Source organism: Tachypleus tridentatus, chromosome 8 (genome assembly GCF_004210375.1).
Source record: "Tachypleus tridentatus isolate NWPU-2018 chromosome 8, ASM421037v1, whole genome shotgun sequence".
NCBI lineage: Eukaryota > Metazoa > Arthropoda > Merostomata > Xiphosura > Limulidae > Tachypleus > Tachypleus tridentatus.
In genome coordinates, this window is record NC_134832.1 from 134874647 (window position 1) to 134892716 (window position 18070).

At 33.5% G+C, this 18070-nt stretch overlaps 1 long non-coding RNA gene across 1 annotated transcript in view; it reads left to right on the top strand.

The window, feature by feature from the left end:
* Positions 1-2382: 2382 nt before the first annotated feature.
* LOC143224292 (uncharacterized) overlaps positions 2383-18070 on the top strand; it is a 31320-nt gene continuing 15632 nt past the window's right edge. Inside the window, exon 1 of the long non-coding RNA XR_013013319.1 lies at positions 2383-2515. This is a non-coding gene — a long non-coding RNA (uncharacterized LOC143224292). The remainder of the gene's footprint in view (positions 2516-18070) is intronic.

An 18070-nucleotide genomic window follows, 5' to 3' on the forward strand; every position in this document is an offset into this window, starting at 1 on the left:
TGGTACAAACTGTTTACTATGGTTCTCCAAATCGTTGTTTAAGTCTGACCTGGGCTCCGTTAGTTTCATAGAACTTTAGTGCCTTTACTGCTTGCTGTTGCTTCTTCGAGACCCATTGAGTCACTAGTCAAAACCCACTTGCCAATGATCCATCATACCACAAGCAAGGCAAATAATTTGCTTCTCTCATCCTAAATTATGATGTCCAGATGGAAGCATCAGTGACATAAATCAAGAGCAGACTTAAATAGTTTTTCCCATTCGTTGAAACCAGTGTTTTTACACTTCAGTGCCAAGATAAGTGGATGGCTGGTTAATTCTTGGCGTAATGGAGCTTCCTGAGTAGGACTGTCCTTCCGAGGTGTAACTATATTAGCTATTGCTAAATGTTTCTTCCTCTTGAGAAATTGGATCAAAGTTACCACTCTATACCTGGCTGCCATGAAAACTTAGTGGTGCTTCATCATCTTGCTGGGAAGCTTCTTGATGAACTGATTTATAAATATATATTCACAATGTGCTGAAGCCACCACAAGGTAAATAAATGGCATTGTTGTTACCCTTTCTTGCCTTGAGTTTGATCAGATTTACTGCTCGATTTTCTATTGAGTCGAATCTGTGTCGTAACTCAGCCACTCCTGCATCACTGTCTTCTCATTTCAATTCATACAAATGCTAAATTGAATCCAAAGCCGGACTATCTAAACTCAGGAACAGGCATTGTCCTGTCTGTTTCTGAGTTTAGCCATTCCAAGCAATTATTTATTTGTCTGAAATGCTTTGAAAATAGTTAATATTTTTGTTCATCACACCTTTAAACACGATAGATGAAATTTTCTTGACTTTACTGACAGAAATATTTGGTGTTGACCCAAACCTCTCACTTGTGAACTATCAAGCAATGTGTGGCTGAGTTGCCACTGACGGCAAATTCTCCTTCTAAGTTATGAGTACTTATAAGTATAGAAAATGTCAATATTTAAATAAAAACATTTCTGTTATCTTGTTAATTAAGAGTTAAATTGAGAACAATTTTCACGTTATCAAAAACAGAAAACTCAGCAATAAAATCATATGATAATGGCACCAAAATTTCTCTTTCTACCTTGTCTGTGTTATTTTAAGGTTAACCTAATTTCCTCAAGAAGTATTTGATAGGCCTCTTTATATAATGTAATAACCAGCATGATAAATTATAAAGTGATGTTCCCTAGCTGCACAGCTGTATGTCTGCAGGCTCCCACCGATACAAACTGGGTTTCGATATCCATGGTGGACAGAGCACAAATAGCACATTGTTAGTCCGCAGACATAGCACTATGCCAGAAGAAATCGATGAATCTGCGTTTGTGCAACAACTATTTGATAGAAATTGCTCTTAAAATACAGGAAAGAATATAAAAATAATTATTCGTAAAACTATAAGATTATAAAGTTATGAAACCTTGAGGTACGTGAAGCAGAAATTGTAATGGCTGATCTCAGTTACACGTTATATCAAAAGAGTACTTGGAATTACACTTTGTTAGGTCTGTTACCGATGTACTAAAGTCGATAGATTCTTCGAAAGTATTTTGTTTCAAGAATAAATAAAATCAAAATTAAGAGTTAGAGATATGTTTATATCTTGCCTTTGAAGTTCACATACGTCATGCTGTGTTTTAGCCTACAGAATGCATTATTCTCCTTGTTACTCATGGCACACTCACTTTTTATTGACAGGCTTTACAGTATTAATTGCAGCATTGTCATTTTTGTGACGTATTTTTAGTATCTACTGACTGGCTGACAGATAATGTACTAATGGATAATATTGTGCAAGTGGTTAAAAAAGATAACTATAAGTTGCTTAAAGAGAAGTGATTAACGGGATTTAAAGTCGTAGAAAATTTGCAAAATATCTTAATTTCAATCAAGCGTGTCACCTATGAGATGCCCAAATAAACTTGTATACACGTAGATCACTTTGAAATAACTGACAGCAGTTTGGAAATAGAAGAGGGATGAAAGAAAAAGGCTTTTATTTTCCCCCAAAGTAAAATCCTCCTTAAATTACATAAGCAAGACTAAAATTGAGATTTCCAATGCAACATTTAAAATTAATGTTGTGATAGTAATGGTACGTATTGACACTAGATATTATTATAGATACAAACACATGCCAACAAACTGAAAACAATCCAAACCTACATTTACTAAAATGGAACCATGGGCAAATATTTTGTCGATGGAACGATTACTTGTAGGCTCTTAGGACATTTCATTGCTAAGTAACCAGTATAAAATAATATGAATTAATCAATAACCCTTGTAAGAGATTTGACAATACTCTCCCTCTCTCTCATTGGCTTGGAGTTTATCGAACAAAAAGAAGTTAATATGAAATCTCTGGTAGCTCTTATTGAAATAAATTAGCTTTCTGTAAACTATAACTCGAAAGTAATATGAATCATAAAGTGCAGTGATTGTATATAAAAGACACTAGAAGTGAAGCATTAAAAGAGGCATCATTGAAGTAAGTCACTACTTTTACTGAAAAGCATGGGAATGGCATTGAAACCATTATTAAAAATATAAATTTAAATATTCGATGAACAAATTGAATAAAAATACCGTGATAGAGAGAAGATGTGAAAAGTTAAGCTCTAATAGATTTCTGAAAACTGTTTAGTATAAACATTGTAGTTTGTTACAATTTGTGTTAAATAACACCAAAATAACTAGGCACAGTAAATTTGGCAAAGAGAATTAAGACGGTTAAAGTTTTAACTCGGCGTTTAGTGATGTAAATTTTACTACAACGTTAAAATAGGCTCAGTACGTGTAACGGTACATTAGGCTTGGGCATATTTCAGCTTACTAGTAAATTTATAAAAAAGGTTAAATACAATATTTTATTAAATAAACACAATCTAAAAACTAGTTTATTATCCTCTCGAGTTTTAAGAGTAACGTGTTTACTTGAACTTAGATACATTAGTTTAAATTCAGCGTACAGTTATAGATAGGTTACATTACTTACGATATATATCAGAGAAAATACATTATTAACATTACGTACAAATCACTTCTAGGAGTTCAGTTTTAATTAAATTCTACATATTTAAAGCTCAACATTAATGTTAAGACAAACTAGTGATAAAAAATAATACAATTATTTCTTAATGTTAGCCTTAACAGTAACAGTTTTGATAACTGGCTACTGGTGTTTGGTATTGAATATATACTTTCAGACTATAAGTATAAATACAATGTTTAAGATAAGCGTTGGAATTAAACGTTAATAGGTGTAATGAGTGGGTTTTGATTTCGCGAATGACATGTACTTTTAAGTAAGTTAGTAATGAAGATGTTAATTTTTTATGTTTAAGGTTATCAATTAAAGTAGAGGCAATAGACAAAGAGAAGTGTGGATCGTGAGAAATGGTGGCAGAATTTCAGGAGGAGCTTAAGCTTTTACATGCAAGAATACATCAACTAACAATGACTTTCAGAAAGAATGAATAATATTAGGGCTAAAAGTAGTGAATTTAATTGTAATAAGCCTATTTTATTAAACAACAAATTTCAGCCCTTTGTTCCTGCAGATGAGGAACTATTGGAGGAAAGAAAAACAAAAGGGTCAGAGAAGGATGTGGTTGATAAGGTGATTTCTTGATAAGGTATGTAAATGTGATAAAGAGGAAGAAAAGAATCAGATCATAATACCTAGTGCACATCTGGAGAACATAACTAAACAGAGCAGAATATATAATAAAGGTGGACAGAAGAGATACAGTTGTTATGGTGCATGTAGGGGGTAATGCTGTAAGGAAAGTCTAGTCAGAGGAGCTAATTAATAAGTTCCCATGGCTGATAAAAGCATTTAAAGAAAAAGCCGTAACTTTATTTTCTCAGGGACACTGTTCAGAATTAACTCTAGAGGTGAAGTTTTAAGTAAGTCACTAGGCTTAGATTAGTACAGGGTGGCCCATAAGTCCCTACCCATCCATATATCTTATGTATCCAGTGTATCTGTGTGGTATCACCAGTATTCTTGCAATCATGTACCCACGTACTTGTCACAATACGCTCTTTCAGTGTCAATGGGCTTACATCAGCCATATGTCTCTGAAAAAAAGAAAAATTTATAATACATGCATAATTGAATATAACATATGGATGGGTAGGGACTTATGGGCCACCCTGTATGTAAGGATGAACAGATTGGCTGTTGGACTTGTAGGATCAGTTCAGTAGAAGAAATGAGATTTTGTAATGGATGGTTTGCATTAAAAAAATAAGAGCTGATTTCTTTGCTATGGTTATTAATGCAGCTATAAGGGAAATGTTAAGCTAGGATCAGATAATGATGAAATCCAGGTTAAACCAAATGCAAAAATAATAAGAGGCAGGAAAGAGTATAGCACAGGAAGTTAGCATAGAAGTAGTTATAAGGTTATAAGGTTATAAGTAGTTATAAGGTTAGGTTTAATTGTTACTGTTATAATGCTAGAAGTATATAAAATATAAAATAGATGACTTTAGAGCATTGATAAAAATATAGGATTTTGATATATAATGGGAATAACTCACACACGGTTAAATGTAGATAATTTTGATGACAATGTCTTTAAAATACAGGGGTAGAGTATTAAAGAGGGTGTAGAAGAAGTGACTTTATCTGTAAAATATGAGTTACATTCTGTTGAAGTTTGGGATATCAAGGATGATAACAAGGAGATCGAACGTATTTGGGTTTCTATTAGTGTATATAAAGGGAAAAGGCACTTTGTTGGAATTTTTTAGAGACCACCAAATGATACTGATAAAATTAGTGAAAAACTTTACAATGAGACTAAGATTTTAGTTGTTAATGAAGTAATAAATATGGGTGATTTTAATTTAAGGCATATGGAGTTGGAAATACTATATTCAAGCCATGAGGGACAGAGGTTTCTGGAAAATGTTGAAGATGGCTTTCTTCACCAATTAATGAAGGAACCTACTATAAACAGTGCTGTTTTAGACTTACTGTTAACTTCCAATAGAGATATGGTTGAGAGGGTAGAAATTGGGAAACATTTGGGTGCAAGTGATCATTGTTCTGTTAGGTTCAATGTTTTGCTGCAAGTGGAAATAAGGAATGTTGAAATTGTTGTTACAAACTTCAAAAATGGAAATTTTGAAAGCATGTGACAAGAATTATCTGTTGTTAATTGGACATCTGACTTAGTTGGAGACACTAATCAGATGTTGAACATTTTTAAATATTCAAGGTAAATATATTATAGAAAGAAAAGGGTAGTTGAAAGTAAAACACCAGATGGCTGATAAAGGGTATGAGAGAGAAAATTAAAGAAAAGCATAATAAGTTTAAGAAATTTAAATTTACTGGTATGAAACGAGACTTAGAAAATTATAGGAGATAATACATTATCAATAAACAAAATATTAGGATAGGGATAGAACCCTTTAAAGATGATAAAGGAAGGCTCATATCTGATGATTATGAGGACATTGGGTTATTAAATTTTGCTTTTGATTTTGACTAATGAAGATTTAAACAGTATTCAACATGTTGAACAGTTGATAGATGGAAAGTAGATCAAACAAGATGACTGCATTTATTCTCAGCTGGTTAGGAACAACTGGGAAGTTTAAAGAATGATAAAGCTCCTAGGCCAAATAATATTTGTCTAAGAGTTTCAATGAAGCTTAAAGATTGGCTATGTGAGCCACTTACTAGTATTTTTTGTCAGTTCTTGAATAGTGGACAAGTACCAGAGACTTGGAAGTTAGCTAATGTAACTCCTCGTTTTAAAGAAATTATAAAAAAAATTGCCCCAGTAATTATAGACTCATTAGTCTTTCATCAGATATAGGAAAAGTATTTGGAATGTCTGATAAAAGATACTTTTCAAAGACAGTTGACAAAGTTTAAAATATTATTGGATAGTCAACATGGTTTCATTAAGGGAAAATCTTGCCTTACAAATCTTTTGACATTCATTGAAAAGGTTACTGCTTATGTAGATGAGGGTAAGGGTGTAGATTTTATGTACCTGGATTTTTAGAAATCATGTAAGAAGGTGCCACATAAAAGGTTTGTAAAAATATCTTTATAGGTGTGAGTTAGTAAATGAGATAAAAGAGTGGTTAAGTGGAAGAATGCAGAGGGTTGATACAAATGCAGTTCAGTCAAACTGGATTAATGTCACATGTGAGGAACTTCATGGCACAGTTTTAGGACCTTTACTCCTTTTTATTTATATTAATGACACGGATGAAGGAATGATCAATAAGTTACTTAAATTTGCAGATGATATTAAGGTTTTGGATATTTCCAGCTGTGAAGAGGATGCTGCTGTTTTACAAAAGGATTTAGATAATTTAGTGAGTTGGTCCAATAAATGGCAAATGAGTTTTAATTATAATAAATGCAAGGTAATATATAGGTTATTATAACTTAAATTATAGCATGAGAAAAACTATAAAGCAATGTAATGTTGGTAGTGGCAGGACAAATAGAATTTCAGGTTGTATCTACAGAAATATTGAATACAAGTTTAAAGAGGTTATAATTTCATTGTATTGGTCACTGGTTATGCTGCATTTAGAGTATTATGTTTAGTCTTGGGCTCTTTAACTCAGGAAAGACATTGAACTGATGGAAATGGTTTAGAGAAGGATTAATATAATGATGAAAAAAAGAAAGTTACGGGTTCTGATTGAGGTGTTTAAAATTGTAAAGGGTATTCATAATGGTGATACATTATCTTTTGCCATGCATAACAGTGAAAATAATAGGACTAGGGAACTCAAATATAAATTTTGACAAAGTAAGAGTGATCTTCAGCTAAAACTTTTTTTTTCTAACAGGCTGGTTTGCCTTTGAAATAAGTTTTTTTTTAATGTTTTAGAGGTTGTAAATTTAAGTGAATTTAAGAGAAAACTTGATAAGTGTATAAATAATAAGGCTTGACTTTATAATTTTTTTAACATTTAATAATTAATTTAATATTTTTAGTTTCGTTTAGCAGATGAAACAAATGAGATAGACCAATAGGTCCCATGTTGTCCCAGAATGTTATGTTATTTTAGTTTGATTGAACACTTCTTCTGCTTGGACTTCTCCAGTAGTTGTTGTAAAGGAATAATACTTATTATTTCTGGTATTTAAAAGTCTACAGGAAGTTAAATAAGTTTAAGAAAATAACCTCTTATAAGTCACATTCTGAATTCCTTATCAGAGCATCATGCATCTGCACTCTAAATATATGAAGTACATATTAGGAAATACTTGTAAAGCTTGAAAATAGGTCAAAATTTGTTTTTGTACTGATAATGAACATTATCAGCTTTGGGACACTGTTTGAAAAATATAAACCTGAAACCTTTAAAAGGCCTGCAGATAAAGTTCTAAATAAACAACTTGGTGTTACAAGTCATATATTTGTGACACCGTTAATTTATTGTCAACATTTAAACAATCTTGAACTAGTTTTTACAAAAACTAACCTAAATATAAAAATTAGTACAACTAAATTGGATTAAAACTACTTCTGAGGGAATGTATAAACTATGAAGAGATTATGATTTTTTTGCTCTAAATAATTTTAAGGAGTTCAGTTTCTTTTGGGTATCTTTGTTTGGTATAATCGACTCCTTTCTTGCTTTGTTACAGTTGCTTAACCCTTCTGACAGTTAAGAAAAGAGCATGTCAAGTGAAATTCCATTCCTGAGTGTCAAAATGTATTACAGAAGATAAAAAAGCTAGATTTACAGCTTGACACAGGTGAAACAGCATTTACTGATTACAGGTGTCTCAAGTGTTCAACTGGGAGCATTTCTGTACTAGTAGTGTAATTACATATACTAGTTTACCAAACACTGACTCCAGCAGAAATGAATTGCATAACTACAGAGTTACAAAGTTTAGCTGTTTTCTGGTTTTTAGAGATGGCATATGATATTAAGTTGTTATCAACAACCTAAACTGAAATAGTTGAAGACAGATTAAAGGTTAACTGGTTACTAATTCATTGGTCCTTGAAGGTAAGAACTTGCCCTTTTCTATTATTTATTGAAAAATAATACATAATCAGCTACTTGACATTTTACAGGCATTTTGTTAGTCACCCGCAAAACGACTCCAGATTTAGATCTCATCAAGTTTGTTGCTTATACTTTATGTCATTGCTAATGCTAGCAACAAAAAACAATTGGGTACTGAAGAAACTAGAATCAGTGACTACGGATATAGATACTTATTCAAAATTCAAGTTGTCTGAATCCATCTGTAGCTGTAGAGACTAAAAAAAGCAAAAAGATTGTGAAAACCAGTGAAATAATAGGAACAGATGTTATAGGAAGGGCACTTATTGTATATTTAGTACTAGGATTAGCTATTTATTGGCTATTCAGGTTATTTCAATAAGTGGATTTAATTGTACTCTCTTGGAGAAAGAAGCACCTTAGTGGTCATGAAAACACTAGCTAATGAATGTGTATATAGATAAACTATTTCAAAGTGACATAATAGACTCCATTTCTCTTGCATTTGATGGTTAAACCTTAGATATTCTTGGGAATTAATCATACTTTGTACCTTCACATCATCCTCAGAGTAACATGAAAAAAGAGTAAACAGAACCATAAATAGAATATCAGCTTACATTTTTTAAAATCATTTAACTTGGAATAATCATCTACCTCAACTTCTGTCGGTGAGTATACAGTTTACAAATCACATCTAGGATGGGAAATCTTTTCTGAACAGATGTGACTGAGTATCCTGAAAAACCTTGAATTGTGAAAGAGCAAACAATTGAATTGCAAGATGTTTTCAAAAGACCAATAACAAAGTTTAACCAGTTAGAGATGGCAATGGCAAGCCTATAACTGTTAGTGATGTTCAGTGATTTGAAAAATAGGCAGTATTATGTCTCTTAAAAGGTATTTCATGCCTTATGTAGTAAATAATATCGCTGTAAAATTTTCTCCAAGATCGAATTGACTTTTTGAAATATTTAGGTGTAATTAGAGTATGGCCAGGTGGTTATGGCTCTCGACTCGTAATCCGAAGGTAGCGGGTTCAAATCACCGTCGCACCAAACATGCTCGCCCTTTCAGTCATGGGTACGTTATATTGTGACGGTGAATCCCATTATTCTGTGGTAAAAGAGTAATCCAAGAATTGGCGGTGGGTGATGATGACTTGTTGCTTTCCTTCTAGTGTTACACTGCTAAATTATGGATGGCTAGCTCCGATAGCTCTCGGGTAGTATTGCGCGAAATTCAGTAACCTGGAATATACATACTGGCAGCTAACCATTGGGCATTGTTCAGTCGCCGCTCGGATGAAAGTGATACTGAGAGATTCCTCTTACAGAAATATATCGAGCAGAAATTCATTTTGTTTACTTTTCAGTGGTTCCAGTAAGGACGATATTTTTTATCGAAGTCTAAGAAACCCGTTTTTAGTGTATAGCCACGACTTATTCCCGTTTAGCCTCTCACCTCAGTAGCTTTGAGATAAGTCAAGTATACGTTTTTAAAAACATTTGGTTTCAATACCCGTGGTATGTAGAACACAGATAGACCATTGTATTGTTTTAATTGTCTATAGATTTTATCCTATATATATATGCATATTTAACGACGTTATGTATTACGTCTCGTGGTTTGGGGACAGTATTAAAGTAGGGAACTCACTAACAACCAATCAAAATCCAGAATATAAAAATCAACAGAGACTCATCCAGCAACGGTCAGCTGCAAACTCTCTTTATTAACCTGAAGCTGACCAAAGAAGGTTGAAGAGTTGCTCTGTACTTTATTTTAAATAAAGTTTTAATACCCGTACCAGCCGTCATTAGAATACGTTTTTATTTCAAGTGGGTTTCTCGTCATTATGAAACGTTATTTCGCAACATGTCAGTTCTTATATAATAAATATACTTTCAGTAAGATCTCACCCAAATATATACGTATATTAATAAAATAACGTATTTTTATCACACATTTCTACTTATTTTATGATATTGTTAAATTTAGGACATTTTGACTGTACAATGTAGTCAGTTATTATGTATCTGTAAAGTTTGACAATTCATGGTACACTTATCACTGGAGTGATTAATTGTATGATCTAAACGAAAGGTAGAGAATGAGATAGTTTTTTTTTTCTTCCTCAAGATTTAGGTCTTCAACACCTGGGAGGGGTTAGGTAAATGTGATCTATGTTAATAGGGTCATTTCTGTAAAGAGAATTTCGCGCGACGTTTTGCAGCTACTTAAATTCAACACAACATGATTGCCCTCTAGTGTTAATATTGTAAACGACTAGGTATTTTCACACAAGTGTGAGTAAACTATCATGAATTTAAGAGAAAAGAAACATTAATATTATTCTAAAATTTTCTTTCATTCAGTTAAACTCTTCTCAAAACATTACCACACTGAGTTCAACTATTGCTCGATAAGCAAGTAACGTATGTGTTTTTCCCTAATGTCAATTATTTTGATTAATTTTGCATAATTTGCAATCCGAAAAAACGATTTTACATGTATCGAGTGTTTGTTCTTTTATACTGTATGCAGTGGAAAATAAATCGCCGAATTAAAAATGGAAAAACAAACGACATTTCATCTTTTACGTGTCGATCTATTCTCATCAGCAACGCCTAATATACAATTTTTAGCAGTGTTTTACGCTTAAGATAAGCACAAATGTGTTTTAAATTACGGTGTGGCTGCTGAAAGACGAGATGCATTGACAAAAATATCTTTATTGCTTTATATTATGAGCTTTAATTCTACTCTTTCTTCGTGTTAACTGCTAGAAAACTAAGATTTGAATTTTGATTTCAAAGAAACGTGATTATTCATATTTTAAAGTTTAAGATGTTACGCTAATTGATTCTGGTAGGTAGGTTTCTCGACACTCAATCTGAGAGTCACTGGTTAAAAATTCGGCGCTGAACATGCCCACCTTTTTCATTCAGTCTTATTATTTGATAGTAAAGAGTAGCTTAACAGTTGGCGTTGGATGTTAGCTGCTAAACGTTTGCCTGCCTACCTTATAGTTGGCCATGGTATAAAACAAAATCTTTAAATACTATGTATAATCCTCTTTAATAAAGTTTCAACCAAAATGCTTGACTGTCGCTCATAGGGTTCGAATTTCCGTCGCACTAAACATGCTCTTTCAGCCGTGGGGACGTTATAATATGACGGGCAATCCCACTATCTGTTGGTAAAAGAGTAGTCCAAGAGTTGGCGGTGGGTGGTGATGACTAGCTGCCTTCCTTCTAGTCTTGCACTGCTAAACTAGGGACGGCTAGCGCAGATAGCCCTCATGTAGCTTTGCACGAAATTAAAAAACAAACAACTCAAAATCTTTCAGTAGCTATCGAAGGGCTGCTACACATACCATAATTTGACGAACGATAGTTCGTTTGTTTTTGAACGAGGGCTACCTTCGCTAGCCGTTCCTACTTTAACAGTGTAAGATTAGAGGGAAGGCAGCTAGTCATCACTACCCACCGCCAACTCTTGTGCTATTCTTTGACCAACGAATGAGATTGACCGTAACATTGTAATGCCACACAGCTGAAAGAACGAACATGTTTAGTGTGACGGGAATTCGAACCCACGACCCTCAGATTGCGAGTCGAGCGCTTTAACCACCTGACCATGCCTTGCCCGTCATTGAAAGGGTAAGTGAAACAAAACTAAGTAAACAAAGGGAGATCTTGCTTGTTTGCTATTAGACACAAAGTTACACAATGTGCTATCTTTGCTCTTCTAATTGCATGTATCGAAACTCGAATTTGAACGTCGTAAGCTGTGATATGTACTGTTGTGCCGCGGAGGTGGAGAACAAAAAACAACTTCCTGGGCACACCGCTCAAAAATAATAACTACTAACGTAAACACAGCTAAACATCCACCTGCTAGTGGGATTAAAACCGATTAGTAGCGGTAACAGTAACAATGCAGGTCTACGGATTTACAACGCTAAAATCAGGGATTCGATTCCACTCTGTGAGCTATAAGAAAAAAAAAACAGTAACAACTTCAGGAGAAAGAAAAACGACTTCATAGCTGAAGAAGTGTAATTTTGCAGCTATTTTTAATATTTGGATCATCCGGATACACCAGTTTCAAAAGACTGGTCCCTCCACGGGGCAACGGTAGGTTTACAGCTCGCTAGAACCCGGGATTCGATTCCTTAAAGAGAACAGAGCAGATAGCCCGATGTGGCTTTGTTTAAAGTCAAATAAGCATATTAAAAGTATGAGTATCTCTGCTGTAGATAAATGGAAAAAATTATTTACTTCTTTAATTGAAATTGTATAAATTAATAAAATGTTAGAAGTTCAGAATGAAAAGAGGTAAAAAACATTTGCCGTCTAGAAAAAATTGCAGGATAACGCAGCCATGAAGTAAAGATAATATACTATACTTATCCATTTCAAAGCACACTTTTCACCACATATCATGAGCTGTTGAGAAATTTGTGAGCAACACTTAATAATAGAAAATGTTAAGATTTTAATGAAATTTTTGTTTTAATTTTATTACTTTTTAGTAGTACCACACTTTATAGTTATTCATTAATAATTATTTTTATTTGTTCTGTGCTTCTTTATGTAACAGAAAACTATTATTATAAAAGTAGCCTTTGAAGCGCCATCTTCCGATAGTAAATGATGTATTATCATATGCTTTTTAAACTTGGAATATGGGAATTTTATCTCAGAGGAAGATAACGACTCTTATTTATTACAAACGGCTATTTAAACTTTTATAAAAGTAAAAATGTACATATGACAGTATAGTGACTTATTGCCTAAAGTGCTAATTGTAGTACTACAACACACAAGTCAGTACTTTTGTATTTGACTTATGGCAAATTCTTGACAATTTGGAGATATATAAAAATTACTATGGAAAGATATTCTTCGAAAATGTTGATCCAAAGAACAATATTGGTTCGAAGGACGAATCTTTTGGTGCTCTTCATTATATCGAAAAAAATCGAATATGAATGAGTAAAAATAAATGAGTTTCGAAACGGCACTAAGCTATTCTAAAGTAATAGTTTCGTCAGCACAGTTAAGACTATTGTCACGAAAGAGGATCTTCTGACGCTAAAAAGTAGTTGATATAGAGTTAGGCATATTCTAACAGGGTAACCGGAACAAATAGCACAGGGGAGAAAGACTTTGTTGGCCCGGAATAGCCAGGTGGATAAGGCACTCGACCCGTAATTCGAGGGTCGAGGGTTCAAATCCCCGTCACACCAAAAGTTGCTCGTCCTTTCAGCTGTGGGGACGTTATAATGTGACAAGCAATCCTACTATTCGTTGATAAAAAAACTGTCCCAAACGTTGGTGGTTGGTGATGATGTTTAGCTGCCTTCCCTCTAGTCTTACACTGCAAAATTAGGGACAGCTAGGGCAGATAGCCCTCGAGTAGCTTTGCGCGAAATTCAAAAAATAAAACAAACAGAAAAGACTTAGAAGGAAAAATTCACAAGCTTCTGGTAATACTTCGAAATCAACTGCTGTTGAAGAAAGATTACCGGTAAAACTGGAATCACAAACTTTTGATAGACTTTTGTATATTTAACTTATATAAATTTGGTCATTTAAACTAAGCACCAAATGAAAATACGTAGTCTACATTGTGACGTGAGACAAATATAATTTTATGACCATGAAGCTAAACACGATCGGTAATGGAAGGATTAGCTCTAACAGTACCACCTGGATCACTGTGTCATATAATACGATTAACTTCACTACAGTTCAATTGGTTATATCTGTTACATAAGATAAGCTAGATTTCATATAAACTATTTAACAAACAATGATTTACTTAACTCAGTACTCGACTTAAAAAAAACTTGAAGGTATTGGAAATGTTATTGAAATTAATCTTTGGTATCATGTGTCATTATCTAAGTAATTTGTTGGTCGTAGTTTTCGAGATCTGTTTGTTATTCATCGTGTCACTAATGCTGTATGATAGAATCCCGACAAGGTATGTACTACGAAAACAGCAATTTTTTTATCTTTTCTAATTTTATCGTGCCTAAATCAAACATATTATAATTTATCCCGTACAAGCCTCCAGTTTATTATGTTACGCATTACAATTTCCAATAGCCTAAAACTGAGTTAAATTGTAATTTAGATTTTGCAGTTAAATAAATTTCACTATATATCCAATTTATGATATTTGCCAACTAATACACACAGTTTTCTGTTTTAATACAAATATATTTTATTATACAAACAATAATTTAGTTTTCAATAACGGTTATTACAAATAATGATCTATATACGAAAGTTTTACAAACAATGTTGAGTCTTCTTTCTGGTCAGAAACTTCTTTGATATCTTATCTGGAGTTAACGATGAGAGAATTAATTTTGAGTTAATATAATAAGCAGGTTGTATAATGTGTTCGTAAAATCCAATGTGAATCCGCTTAAATTACAATGGTTTGTAATATTAGAAATCTATTAAACGTCCCTGGTAAAATTTCTGAAGTTCCCAATTAATAAGTGTTAATCACAGTTATATCCTCCGAGGTTTATAGAATACAACTATAGAAAACCAATAAATATACTATCTAATGACTCATTGCATTGGTCACATTTATAGGCGTAAGGAGAGTTTCTAGAAATTTCAGCCTGCACAACAATACCGACGATAAACTGTTGTTTATATATTGTTGATTCTTACTCTCGAGAATCGTTTGAACTTTAGTAAGTAGATGGGAATTTCACATTAAAGATTTAACAGTATGTTATATAGATTTATAAATATATATTTAACTTAAACGAACATCGATATTAAAACAGACATATAATAGTAAATTCGTCACAGATTAATATGTTAAAATTAGTTTAACTTAATTCATTTTAATCCTAAATGACATAATCAAACGACCTGAGCAGAAGTGTTCCGCTGGTACAGCTGTAAATCCACAGGGTTACAACGCTATAATGAGGAGGTTCGATTACCTTCAGTGGGCTCAGCAGATAGCCCGATGTGGCTTTACTATAAGAAATCACACACCTAAGCAGAAAATTCAAGGAACTGGTCGGTTTAACTTAGAGTTTTTAGATTTTCTCAAACAAAAAGTAGATTATATATTCTACTTTTTAACGGTTATTTTCATTAATACACAGTTACGACAGAAAGTGTTCGTACCCCTGCGGCGTGAGTAGTTTTTTTCCTCATAACTTAAAAAGTATCAGGATAGGATAATGAAAGTAAAGTATATTATAAATATTATTCTAACACACATCTAGATAAATTTTTATTTAAATTGAACGACAAATAAACTGTTTATAAACAAAGAACCAAACATAGAAGGGGCAAAAAGTGTTCCTGTGTCTACTTTAATGGTCAGTTGTGTAGCCTTTCAGGTGAATTACTTGGCGCAATCTCTTCTCACAGCCCTCCATGATCGTTTGACGGTACTCAACTGGTATTTTCATCCATTTTTCTTTACAGAAGACCTTCAACTCTTGCAAGTTTTTCGGATAACGCTGATGAACCCTGGTCTTCAACTCATGCCAAACGTTTTTAATTGAGTTGAGATGGCCACTCCAGAATGCTTATATGGTTCCTCTGCAACCAGGATTGCACATATTTCGATGTGTGCTTAGGGTCATTGTCGTGCTGGAAGATCCAACGACGCCCAAACCGCAAGTTCCGAGCATCATTCTTAATATAAGTGCCTAATATATCAACGTACTCTTCTTTTTTCATGATTCCGTTGACGCGGTGAAGGCAGCCTACACCAGAAGAGCTGAAGGAACCCCATAGCATGGTCGAGCCACCCCCGTGTTTAACTGTAGGGACGGTGTTCTTTGGAAGATTTTGTTCCCTCTTCTTACGGAAAATATAGTAAACATCATTGTGGCCGAAAAGCTCGATTTTAATCTCGTCTGACCAAAGAATACTCTTCCAATTGGTAAAGGGTTTATCTACATGCTTTCTTGCATACCTCAATCGTGCTTCTAAATGAACAGGCTTTAAATATGGAGTTCTACGAGGACGGCATGCTTTGAACCTAGAAGAGCGTAACATGTTTGTAACTGTAGAGGTACTTACTTCAACCCTAGTTTCTCTTACCAGTTTACGTATGTCATTACGTGTTAAACGAGGGTTTCTATTAACTCTGTTGATTCTGTGAGCTTAAACTTAGCAATTATGCTTTGAACAGTATATTTTGGCACATTAACTTGTGTGGCAATACCGGAAAGAGACACACGAGACTTGTATTTTACAATAATTTGGTTTTTTAAATCACTGGACAGTTGTTTCCTGTTCGCCATGATGGCCAAGCAGATAGTGACGAAGGCGGCTCTAAATTGTCGGAGGTACATTTATTGCTGGCTAAATTCCAATAATTATGAACCCAGTGTCTAGTTCTGGAATGGTATAATGTAGTTTATTCGCCAAACTAAACAAAATATTTACTGGTATATCAGTTTTTTCACACGTTCTGAACTGTACGAACACTTTCTGCTTCTCCTATTTTTGGTTATTTTCTTATAAACAGTTTATTTGTCGCTTAATTTACATAAAAATTTATGTAGATGTGTATTAGTATAATATTTATAATAAATTATACTTTCATTATCCTAATCGTGATACTTTTTACGTTATGAGCAAAAAACCACTCGGGACGCAGGGGTACGAACACTTTTGTCGTAACTGTGAAGTAAACATGGAAAACCTGTGGTAATAAAACATATTTGATCTTTGTTTGTAATTAGGCATAAGAGTATACGAAGGGCTATCTTTACTCTACCCACCACGAGTATCGAGACACAATTAAGAGAGTTGTAAGTCGATATGCATATCGCTCTGGTATTATTTGTAATTTCACAAAATAACATGATCAATAATAACACTCAAAAACGTTCACAAGACACGTTTGTTTCCAAAATTACTTTAAAATTTAAAGAGAAGTGTTTCCACAATTATTTTACTACACCTGAAAATTGAATGGTAGACATTTTTTTTCCTTTTTACGGGGTTTAACAAGATATCGTATCTCTGGGGAATATGAGCACCCCAAGGGCGGAAGGGGTGAGTGTAAGAAAGAGATATTAGAATTTATAGAAGCCGATAGGACTCAATCATTTCCGATTAGTTTGCTTTCTGAAAATGCCCAGTGTCTATGAATTAAAGAAAAGCCATTGTTATTAGTGAATACACTATACAGTTTTGCCTTTAAACACATCAAGCGAAATCTAAGTTTACCTCAATCAGCATATCAACACATTCAAAAGCAGAAATGCAATGTGGAGAGAAAACGTAATTATTTCATGCAAAACCAGTCACAGTATGCGTTGTCAAAATTCAGAAAACAGCAAACATACTCTACCCTCTTGTATAATAGCTCAGGTGTACGCCTTAAGGCTAATGATAAAAATTGGGTTTCAATGCCCGTGGTGCAGACGGTATAGATAGCCCCTTCTGTAACTTTGTGCTTACAAAGAAACAAACAATCTCAATACCTGTTGATTGTAAATGACTAACACAAAATTTACGGAGTTATCTATGAACTTCTTCTGTATCCACGAATCTAACCTTTGAACCCCATCTGTATACACTAATCTAACCCTTGAACCCCATCTGTGTCCACCAATTTAACCCTTGAACATGCTGCATCGCAATTTTGTGGTCAAAATTTAAACCTTAATAGTTTTTAAAGTCAAATTAAACAAGCATAACCGTATTACATGATTTGTACATTATTAAGTGGCTAAAAACAATATTTTATAATATGCTTTTAGTTACATTTAACCGTCATAAAATAAAGGGATGGTGGGTATTTTCTTCCAGAAAGGTTTGTATATTAACTACACGAAACATTATAAAACAGCGTCAACGATGAACCTATGAAATTATAGCTAAATAAAACACGAATACAATTAAGAATGAAACTGGCCAAATGATATTGACTATTATTTGTAACTACAGTAAGTGAGCTTTCACTATACTTTGTGAACATGGGTTCGATCCGTTATATGTGTCTATGTATATTGTCT